Below are 12,347 nucleotides of genomic sequence, written 5' to 3'. Positions count from 1 at the left end.
ATAAATTATTGGTACTTGTTTCCTAGCACGGCGCCCATCGCATCGCATACCATGGTATGCGATGCGATGCAATGTTAGCCGATGTTATACAATTTTAAATTGTATACCATCGAATTGTATTGCATATACAATGGTATACGATTTTAAATTGTATAAGCACCCTAATGGGTGTTTTCAATGTTAAATGTTCCCCCTATAAGATAGTGTGGCGAGCGCAGCGAGCCACGAGCCCGAAGCCTACGCGTGTCCTCCGACCTTTTCATACCCCCACTATCCCCACTATGGAAAAGTTAGCCTCAAGGGAGGTATCCAGGGCCACGTTTCCTGAAAAGATGCTTAAAGCCACAGATGAAGACACAAACTTCTGCTCACTACCTTCTGAGAGAGTTACCATGTTGGTAGTCAGCATGACCCAGGTCCAAGATGGGCTGTCTGAACTTTCAGATTTAGTTCCTGCCTGTTAAAGTTCATCCGGACACAATCTGGTTCCATCCATATGTCCGGTTCAGTCTCCACCGGTTCCAGCCGGTTCAATTGTCTTCAGATCCAATCCGGTTCCATCCATCCATCTGGGGATTCCTTCAGTCCCAGACGATTGCACTGTCTCTGGATCCAATCCAGTCCCATCCAAAGGTCCAAAGAATCCACCAGTTCCAGCTGTTTCAAGTCCACCCGGACACAATCTGGTCTCATCCATATGTCCGGTTCAGTCTCCCCTGGTCCCAGTGATTTTCCAGATTCAGCCTGGTCAGTTTGTTCCAATTCCAGTCAAGCATACAGCCTCAAGACCTAATCCAGTTCCATCCGTAGGTATAAAACCTTCTACAGTTCCAGCCACTTCAAGTTCTTCCGGACGCCACTCACTTCAATCAATTGATCCAGAGGTTCCACTACTTTCAGCCAATCCAAGTACAGTTTCTCATTCAGTGACTGTTGAGCATTCAAGTACTACAGAGCTGGTCTCCAATTCAAATGCAGTTTTTTTTTATCAATATATTTTATTCAATTTAACATTTAATATACAGCTTACAGTGTTCAAGAGTATCAATAGAAACATACATATGTACATAGAACGAAATATTCAGCTTTACAAATTTTGCAGAGAACATTGTGACACTTTTCAGAACACTGGAATTTCTATTTTTAACTCAAACTTAGTTACAACCCTTAAAATTACGAAATTACATAAAAACAAGACAAAAAAAATGCAGTTTTCTCAGCTTTTTCCCTAAGTTTTCCTGAGCAATCTACTGTTCCACCTGTTGATTTTCATGAAGGACTTCAGGCTAAAATTTCTGAAATGAATACTGATGTTTCCTCAGTCCAGTCATCAGCTTTAGTTGCAGAAGCAAGTGTCAAAGCTTCAACCTCTGAGAGTCCATTCGATGCTTCATCACCTATCTACTTTGATGGGACTATTTTTTAATATCAAGCTCTAGTCGACCAATATCTGACTTTAATGAAAACTGATCCTTCATCTGGTATCACTCTAGACAATATAACTTGGGTTTGGTTTATGGCTTTCAGAGGAGAAGCTTTGAGTCCAACGGTTCTATCTTCCAGAACCTTTTGGTTTTCTCTGAAGCAGTAATTAAACGATTTGGCTCAAAGACTGTACATAAGAGATCATTTAAACCATCTACTTCTTCAGCCAAAAGCCCATAATTTACTCAGCCCTTATGTCCTCTATCAGCTACCCAGGATGGCAAACCATCCAAAAGTATTCAGAAGGATAATCCTCCAAAGTCTGAAGCATTGGCCATTAGAGTTGGGTGTCTATCGCTGTCCGCTTCTTCTGGGAAATCTTCCAAGTATACCAATTCTTCAAACTCCATATCTCAATGCTCTGGCTCTTCAAGCCCTAGAGAAAATATTAAGTCTGTTGCGGTATGGTCTACCTCAAAGAAGATGAGCCCAATATTAAGCTTAGAAATGGATTCTGACTCAGACTTCGATGAGGACTATGACTCAACCCCCTTTGTTGGAGCTCCAGTCCTTCCTAGCCATGTTTTTTCTCCAGAAAACCTGTGAGTAAATTCCATTAGCCTTGCTCCCAAGCGTCCTCGTTATCACAGTAGATGGAATCTTAGTCCTAGTGGAGTGTTGGCTTCAAGGGCTCGTCCATCTCTCAAAACCAGGAAGAATATCGTTTATGTTGAAGACCCTTGGTCTACTTGTTCCAAAGACTGAATTGTGACTATTCCTGAGTTTTCTTTAGGTGTCCTGTCCACCCTGAAAGAGATCCCATGTTTAGTGATGAAGTCTCCTCCTCACTGAAGATCCCAAGTTCTTTGCCCAAATCAAGAAGTTCTCGTAAAAAGAAGAGGTGTTGATGAAGGTCTTGAGTCTGCATGAGACTTCCAAGCTCCTCTAAGATTCAAGGTGGGTGTCCGGGGTCCACCCTTGAAGAGGGGGGTACTGTCACGAACCTGGGTGTTTGTTCTTCCATTCTCCAGTTTCTACAAGGTATTTCAGTGTATTCTGCCTGGATTCATTCAGTCTGCACCTAGGCTGCAATCACTGTGTGTGGAACTATGGTCAGCTCTCCTTAATTACACACCTGTGAGACTTCTCTAGCCCAGGTTCTGACAGCTGTAACCCCTTAGTTCCCTGCAAGCAGTAGTTAGCATTTCTCCATCTGAACTCTCATGGAATTCCTCTCTAATTACTACAGCCTTGGTGCAGCCCTTGATAAACCTCTGCAAATTAGCACTTAGTATCCAGATCTGAAAGCCAGCATTCCCTCTGTATGCTAGGAGTTAGGCTTCAGTGTTTTACGGCGGGATGCGGTCATTCGTCAGAATGCATTTAGGTCTACAGTCATTAGGTCGACCCCACTAGGTCGACTGGCAGGAAGGTCGACCTGACTTAAGGTCGACATGGGCCAAGGTCGACATGACTTAAGGTCGAATTTGCATAAAGGTCGACATGAGGAAGGTCGACTGGTCATAAGGTCGACATGGGTTTTTCACTGTTTTTTGAGCCGACATGTGCCGACAGGCGGTATTTCATGCCCTACCATCCACTAGGGCGTGGTGGGAGAATAAAATAGTGTGCCGAGCGCAGCGAGGCACCGTGCCCGAAGCATAGCGAGCGAAGCGAGCGATGCGAGGGTCCGATTCTCATTGCCAACTGTGTTCATGTCGACTGTGTCGACATTCGGATAAAAAAACAGTGAAAAACCCATGTCGACCTTATGACCAGTCGACCTTCCTCATGTCGACCTTTATGCAAATTCGACCTTAAGTCATGTCGACCTTGGCCCATGTCGACCTTAAGTCAGGTCGACCTTCCTGCCAGTCGACCTAGTGGGGTCGACCTAATGACTGTAGACCTAGAATCATTCTGACGAATGATCCCAACCCTTTACGGCCTACTAGGCCTCTCTCCAATTCAAGCCTGCCTGAAGTACTGACATCACAGGGTATGAACTTCTGACCATGAGTCATCCAATCCTGTTTCAGCCTGGGTCTCTCAGAATCACCTGTCTCCAGTCCTCAATCACATAGGTATAAATAGAGAGACTTGGGACTCCAAGGCTGTCAGTTCCTCTAGTCACACAGATAAGTGTGAGCTTAGCATCTGACCTTCTAGGAGAATATACTGGCTACCCTAGCTCCTGTGAATTCCTGCTTTGGTTATCTAGCTGTTCAAAAGCCACTATCTGGTATCCAGCTCCAGTGTCCGCCGGTGCAGTCCGATCCAGTGTCCGCCGGTGTAGTCCGGTCCAGTGTCTGCCGACGCAGTCTGGCCCAGCCTCAGAGTCCACTGGTGCAGTCCGGTTCCAGTGTCCGTCGGCGGAGACCAGCCCAGCTTCAGTATCCAGTCTACAGCATTTGCTTCCAGTATCTGCCAGTACAGACCAGTACATCCATATCTGGTATTCAGTCACATCTTGTATCCTGTCGTATCCTGCATCCAGTCTACATCAGTAGCACCCAGAACTTAGTCTGCTCCTGTAGTATTCAGTATCCAGCTCCGGTTAATAGCATCAAAACAATCTTCTCCACAGCGACCTGATAACCTCAGACATTCAGCTTTACTTTTTTCATCCTGCTAACAAAGCCCTGGTGATCCAGTGGTCAGGATACAGCTCTCTGCTGAAGTCCGGGTTTGATTCCAGGGTCAGGGATTGCTCTCTGTCTTCATCTGTTGCCACCCTCTTACACAGACATCACACATACGCCGGGTTCACAAAACTCATAGTCATGACAGATGTAACCTAGAGTGAATTCCCACTTCACTGAGAAGGTGCCCAGAACAGAAGCCCGGGGATAATAGAATTTTGAGTAAAATCTGTTCACCTTCTTGTTGGCATATGAGGCCATCAGGTATATCTCTGGTCTGCCAAACCTGGTCACTATCATGTCGAATGAATCGCTTCGGGATCGTTTTCCACGTCCACTCGCCACGCTTTGGGCTGACTTGGATAATGGGGGTGGGTACTTGTTTCCTAGCATGGCGCCCCCGATTTCCATCATAGTGCATCGCATGCAATATAGCTGCATGCGATGCAATTTTAAATTCTACAAGCACCCTAATGGGTGCTTAAAATGTTAAATGCACCCCCATTGTCAACGCCACCCCCACGCGCAGCGAGCCCACGAGGGGCGGCGGTACGCGTCCTCCGACCTTTTCATACCCCCACTATCCACGTCGGCGTGGAGCTGATTTTAGATAGTGTGGCGAGCGCAGCGAGCCACCGAGCCCGAAGCGTGGCGAGCGGACGCAAAATACATGTAAAGTAATCCGTGGCAGCTCGCCACGCTTCGGGCTCAGTGGCTCGCTGCGCTCGCCACTCTATCTAAAATCAACTCCACGCCGACATGGATAGTGGGGGTATGAAAAGGTCAGAGGATGCGTACCGCCGCCCCTTGCCACGCTTCGGGTTGGCGATAATAGTGGGGGTGGCGTTGACAATGGGGGTGCATTAAACATTGTAAACACCCATCAGCGAGCTTCTACAATTAAAAATCGAATCGCATCACATGCCACTTGCTGGCATGCGATGCTATGCAATATTTAGTTGTACAATCAGGGGCATTTTCCCGAAAATCGCATCGCATACGTTATGCCATGGTATGCGATGGGCGCCGTGCTAGGAAACAAGTACCTGGGGGTGTGCAAGGATGGAAAACATGCAAATCGGCAGGAATTGGCCAAAAATCGGCCGCTTAATCGCATCGCGGATCGAATTAGCCGAAAATCGCCAGAAAAACGGCAGATAAATCGTATGCGATATCATATGCGATTTACATTAAATCGGGCGCCCAGATAATACACAAGTACGGAATTTTCTTGCGACTCAAAAAGTCTGCGATCGTATTCTCCGGCCCTTGAATATAAACAGCTGAGATTGATAGAAGATTTTTCACTGCCCAAGACATAATCTTCTCCATCACTGTTATGATTGTTTGTTAGAAGTAGGTATGGGAAATCGATTTGTTTTATCCTGAGGTAATCGAACCAATTCCCCCCTGAAATCCTCTGGATCATTGAGTCTATCTTTGAACCAAATAGGAAATTTAAATTGAATGGTAAGGTAGTCAATCTGTTCTTGGAGTTGGCGTCAGCGCTCCAGGGTTTGAGCCAGAGTGCCCTTCTAGCAGTGACTCCTGCTGCCATGGCCTTTGCTGAGAAGGACACTGCATCAAGAGAAGACTCACACAGGTATTCTATGGCTTTCTGCATTATTTAAAGGCTTCTCAACAGATACTGCTTAGAAATTGTATCGTTGATATCCGTGTGAAGGTCGGAAGACCACAATCTTAGGGCTCTAGATACCGAAGCAATCGCTACACTAGACTTAAGGGCTCTAGATACCGAAGCAATCGCTACACTAGACTTCGTATAGGGGTGATCTACAGACCACCAGGTCAGGAAGAGGAACTAGACAAGAGCCTTTTGCAGGACATCAATAAAATGGCATTAAAAGGAGAGGTGATAATCATGGGAGACTTTAATCTACCTGATGTAAACTGGGAGCTGCCTGTTGCAAGTTCCACCAGAAGTAGGGACATGCTGAATTCCTTGCAAGGAGCATCCCTCCAGCAATTGGTGAGGGAGCCCACTCGTAAGGACGCAATATTAGACTTAATACTTACAAATGGTGACAGAATATCTGACATAAATGTGGGTGAAAATCTGGGATCCAGTGACCATCAAGCAGTATGGTTCAAAATAAAGACAGAGACTGACTCATCGCATACAAAAACAAAGGTGTTAGATTTTAGGAAGGCTGATTTTGTAGAGATGGGAAACTCTGTAAGGGATTCTTTGGCAGAGTGGAAGAACTTGGAAGGAGTGCAGGATAAGTGGGAAAAATTAAAAAGTGCAATTCTAAAAGCAACAGAACTTTGTGTCAAAAGAGTTAGGAAAAACACAAGAAAAAGAAAGCCATTGTGGTTTGCAAAAGAAGTAGCAAGTATTGTGAAAGCAAGGTGTATCTTGTTAGACAGAAGGAGGCTAAGAAGTTAATCAGATGTGCAAAAGCACAGGCTGAAGAGAAAATGGCCCAGTCAGTGGGTAAAGGGAGGGAAACTTTTTTTAGGTATATAAGTGAAAGGAGAAAAACAAAAAGTGGAATAATTAGACTGAAGACAGAGAGTGGAAGTTTTCTTGAGGGGGACAATGTAATAGCAGATTATATTAATAATTATTTCTGCTCAGTATTCACTGCTGAAAGAGAGGGGAAGGGGCCACAGTTAAGTTGCAAGTATAGTCAGAAAACTGAGGGAGAGACAAGTACATTTACAGAGGAGAAAGTCCTCACAGAACTCTCAAAACTGAAAGTGAATAAATCAATGGGGCCAGATGGGATACATCCAAGGATACTAAAAGAGCTTAAAGGGGAGCTGGTAAAACCAATAACAGAATTATTCAACCAGTCACTAGCTACTGGAGTAATCCCAGAGGACTGGAAAACAGCGAATGTAGTCCCACTGCACAAAAGTGGAAGCAAGGAAGAGGTAAGCAACTATCGACCAGTGAGCCTTACATCAGTAGTAGGGAAATTGATGGAAACACTCTTAAAACAAAGAGTTGTAGAATATCTCAAAACCAGCAATTTACAGAATCCAAAACAGCATGGGTTTACTGGGCAGTAGCGCACGCAGGGGGGTTTCCGAGTACACAGAACCCCCCCCTAGAAGTCTAAGGGCCCTAGGCTGAAATCTGAGGGTCCCCTCTTTCCATGGGTACAAGAATTTTAAAAATCGGCCCTTGGGAACCGGAGATATCTGACTTCAAAGCAGTGGTCCCCATCCAAGCCTGTTAATTGCTCTTCCCAGTCAGATCTTTCAGGCTCTGTCTGACTTAGAGTTTTTCTGAGGGTATATTCCAAAATCTGGGACTCTCCCCCCCACTTTGATGGGCACTAGAAGCTTGTCTCTACTGTTTCCAGAACCAGAGATATCATCCTTCCAGCAGCTGGTTACTGCTCCAGCTTCACACACCTGGTATGTAGTATTATATACTTGTTGACAGATTGCTCTGCCTCCTGAACACTGATCCCCTAGACCCCAGTACCATTTGGTAGGTGGGATTCTCTAGTTTTCAATTCCATTGAAATCGAAGAAATCTATTTCCGAGAACTGGAGATATCTGCAGTCAAGCAAGCTGTCCTCCCACCTGAAATTATGAATAATAAGCCCACTCCACTATACACCCTCCTCTGCATATTAAACATCCTCTATCACCCTGGAAGTTATGTAGGTGATAGAGCCCAATGCCCCCTTCTCCCACCCCATCTGTGCAGTAAAGGGGTAATTAGTGGAAATTTCTGATCCAGGCCCTAGATGCTGAGCGGTTGATATAATACCCCCTACCACCTGTGGGCGGTCATGATCCGAGCTGTCAGACAGACTTTCTTACCGGCTAAGTGCCTCCGCAGGTTCAGCTTACGGTCCAAGTGTCATCCTTGCCGGCGTCCTGTCTACCATGCGCCATCATTGCTGCCATCTTCCAGTCCTCTCAGCGCTGCTGAGTCCGCGGCTGCGCAGCGCACCGCTATCCTGACTCCCAGTGACAGTACCCAGTGCACGGCAATCCGTCTGTCCGCCGCCATTGCTCCCAGCCACAAGCATGGCGTGCACAAACACACTTTCCCGCCATAGCAGACATGGGGGCTGCCATGTTCTTCCCAGTCACATGTTTGCTCTGTCCAATCCTGAGGGTTCTGATCTCCCAGTCATACCTGCCCGGCCAATCCTGGCCACTCAGTGGGTATAAGTATGCTGGGAGCTCTCAGAACCTTTGCTAGTGCTTCAGTTGTCTCCAGTGTATGGTCAGCTGTCCTTGTCTCCGTGCAAGTGTATTTCCTGCTGGTGTTGTCTCCTATGCTGCAGTGTATTCCAGGTTATTCCATCTCCTGTGAAGTCCAGGTTATTCCATCTCCTGTGATCCTGCATCTACAGCCCAGCACTCAAGCCTAGCTCTGGGACTCTGGTTCTTCCGATGTTCTGCCATCGCTCACCATCGATGTTCCTTCATCACCTGTAAATCCGATACTCCGGATCTCCTGCTTCCAAGCTTCCGTCCGTCATTCCGGACCCACAGTTTCCACATCCGATATTCCGGATCCGATGTTCCACCATCGATACATATCATCAGTCATCTGTAAAGTATTGCTATCTGCATAGACTGTATCATAACTCCTGCATACTTTACTGCCTGTCTGTTTGCAACCATCTGCTAAATAAACTCGGTTGTATTTTACTCCTGACTACTCATTGGCTCCGGGTGCACTGTCGCGCATTCCATGCTCCAACCTCCCCGGTTCAGGTACCGGTCCAGGTCCCCACCAGAGGTCTCAGTCTCGTCGACTCAGACCCCTGGTGTGACAGTAAGCACTAGCCAAATGGATCCAGCCGCAAGCCAAGCATCACCATCCAGCCCTGTACAGCAACTGGCTGTTCGCTTGGATCAGCAAGAGGCTGCGCAGAGCCAAGTGATTCATTGTCTGCAAGATCTGTCTTCCCGGCTGGATAAACTACAGACCACTCTCAGTGGCCCTGAGCCTGTCAGTGAACTTCCAAGTCCAGTTCATCCTCCTGTAATGGCTGCTGCACCTCGCCTTCATCTGTCTGTCCCCACTAAGTATGATGGGAACCCCAAGACCTGACGAGGTTTTCTCAATCAGTGAGATATTCACTTTGAGCTGCAACCCAGCAACTTCCCTACTGAAAGGGTCAGTCGCCTACATCATCTCCCTCCTGTGTGGAGCAGCGTTAGAATGGGCGTCTCCTTTATGGGAAAGATCTGATGCCATCTTGTCTAACTACAAGAACTTTGTGTCAACATTCCGGCGCATCTTCGATGAGACTGGGCGATCAGCTTCTGCCTCCACTGAACTCCTCCGTCTCAGACAGGGATCCCGCTCCGTCGGGCAATATCTGGTCCAATTCCAGATTCTGGCGTCTGAACTCTCCTGGTGTGATGGGGCCTTATACGCAGCTTTCTGGCATGGTCTATCCGACCGCATTAAGGATGAACTCGCTACCAGAGACTTACCCTCAGGTCTAAGTGACCTTATATCGTTATGTATCAAAGTAGACCTACGCTTCCGAGAAAGGGCTGTAGAACGTCACAAGAGCGCTCCAGTTAAAGTGCCAACTCCTCCGCCTTCTTTACCTACTGCTCCAGCGGTCCATTCCAAAGAAGAACCAATGGAGATAAACCGCTTCCGTTTGTCTCCAGGAGAACGACGACGTCGTCGGTTGGCACAGCTCTGTCTGTATTGTGCCGATCCTGCACATCAAATTTCTGCATGCCCAAAGCGTCAGGAAAACTCCTCCTCCTAGCCCATCAAGGAGAGGGTAGGCTAGGAGTAATTAAGTCCTCTCCATCAGCAACCGATTGTGTACTTCCAGTTTCTCTACAAGTTGGTCAGCATTTACCAAATTTGTTAGTAAAGGCTTTTTCAGATGCGGGTCCTGTCTGGGGTGCAAATGTGTTACTAACAAATTTGGTAGTAAGCTCACAGAGCTACTCATCAACGGGCAGAAGTGCAATATAAAAGATTTCCTCACATGCCACTCTGTGAATATTGTTTACATTGTTGAGTGTACATGTGAGAAATTCTATATTGGCCGCACCAGCAGATCCCTAAAAATTAGGGTGGGGGAACACATACGAAACATCAAAAAGGGGCTTGAAGTACATGCGCTCTCCTTACACTTCAAGGAAGAACATGGTTGTGACCCCAAATGTATAAAGAACTTTGCAGCCCTTAAAAAAATCAGTGTGGGAGAAAGGGGGGGGGGGGGGGGGGGAATATTGCAACTAAATTGGCTAAATGCGAGATGAGTATGATCTACCAATATAAAACACTGATTCCAAACGGGTTAAACAAAGACTTCGAATTGAAGTGGTTTTTATGAATTTTTTATATTTTTATATCAGGTTTTATCTATGTTTTTACTCTCTCCGTTTTTATACTATATATATATATTATACATCTGTATTTATATATTTATTTATTAATTTATTCCGCTTTATTATGCATATTTATTGATACTAATGTACGTTTTTTTCTCTCTGTATAATATTGGTTGGTGGATTACATGTCACCAATGAAATCCGCTTCCTAAAATGGCGCTGGAACGCAAAGCACATAAGACACTGACATCATGGGACCGCAATATGAATGAAAAACAAGCGGAACCCATGAACAGAAAAGAGGACACCTGAATCTTTGTGTACAGCGCACCAGCGTGATACAGGAAGTAGCGGTGGAACGCACGCGACCTCCGACTTCCGGTACACGCTGGAATGCAAGGAAGTTCCTGTTACACGCGCTGAGCTCCGGAGAGCTGGCGCCAGCGAGTGAAGGAATCTCCTGTAAAAACAGGAGAAGAAATCCGGCGACATGTATTAAATTGTATAGGATGCAATAGAAGTTAGGAATCTATGTCTGGAAATAGGTTTGTTTTGTGTGATTGAGTGTTTGGGTATAAATACCCAGACATGGGATAAGGTCTCTATGCCTTGATAAAGGACATTGTGTCTGAAACGCGTTGGCGGAAGGGGCTGATAAACTGTGGACGGACCTCCAGGACATCGACCAGCATCCAAGGACGCCTGTGGTTAACAACTAAGCTGCTTATGTCTACTTTTGTGGACAAAATGTTCTGGTGAGAGTCCACCTTTTATACCCATTTTATGTACATCGTACTTCTTTTTAATTGGATTCGTGTAAAATAAAACGGTGTTTCACCATTGGAGGCATTTTGTTCAATGTTTTACATGGTGAACACACAAGGATAAACCTGAAGGATCCACCTGAGGACCTATTCTTCCAGACCTATTATCAAAAAAGCGACTTTTGTCTACTATTTTAGTGGACAATCAAGAGGGTACGATTCCTACCTTAAAGTGACCCCGCAATATTACTTAGTGTTTTTAAACGTTATTACACTATATTGTTTGTCTTTCTTCTTGCATGTTACATGAGCAATCCTCAGTGATACATTGGGAGAAGAGTGTGTAAAGGATCGCCTGAAAAACTGTCGGTATTCTTTTTGTGTTATTACAGAAAATTCATCCGTAACTTCTCTTCTATTGTGGCACCCATCACTGCCCTCACAAAAAAAGGGTCTAATCCAGCGAAGTGGCCGGCAGAAGCCATCGAAGCCTTCCATCTGTTGAAGCAGAGGTTCACTTCAGCTCCTGTCTTAAGACAGCCTGACACCACCTTGCCCTTTGTTCTCGAGGTCGACGCCTCCTCCGTGGGTGTTGGGGCAGTCCTCTCGCAGAAAGCGCCCGATGGACGTCTTCATCCCTGTGGGTTTTTCTCTCATAAGTTCCTGCCTGCAGAGCGTAACTATGCCATCGGCGATCAAGAGCTCCTCGCCATCAAGCTGGCATTAGAAGAATGGAGATATCTTCTAGAGGGCGCTGTCCATGAGATCACAATTATCACAGACCACAAGAATCTTCTGTATCTCAAGTCTGCTCAATGTTTAAACCCCCGTCAAGCCAGATGGACACTTTTCTTTTCCAGGTTCCGTTTCAAGCTGTCATTCTGTCCAGGGACACAAAACCGAAAAGCTGATGCCCTTTCCCGCTCATGGGAGCAAGATGGTGAGTCAAAGTCCACACATCAACATTTTATTATTGATCCAGTGGCCTTCTCCGCAACGGGAGTTTCAAATCTCACGCCCCCTACAGGGAAAAGATATGTAAAGCCAGCCCTAAGAAAGAAGTTGCTTTGTTGGGCGCATTCTTCAAAATTTGCTGGCCATGCAGGCATTCAGAAAACTTACGAGTTTATCACCAGGTCCTACTGGTGGCCGTCCCTCAAACAGGATGTACAGGACTTTGTCTCCTCTTGTGCTAAATGTGCTCAG

This window comes from Crinia signifera, chromosome 4 (genome assembly GCF_055691185.1).
Source record: "Crinia signifera chromosome 4, ASM5569118v1, whole genome shotgun sequence".
Taxonomy (NCBI): domain Eukaryota; kingdom Metazoa; phylum Chordata; class Amphibia; order Anura; family Myobatrachidae; genus Crinia; species Crinia signifera.
Note: the sequence above shows the minus strand (reverse complement) of the source record.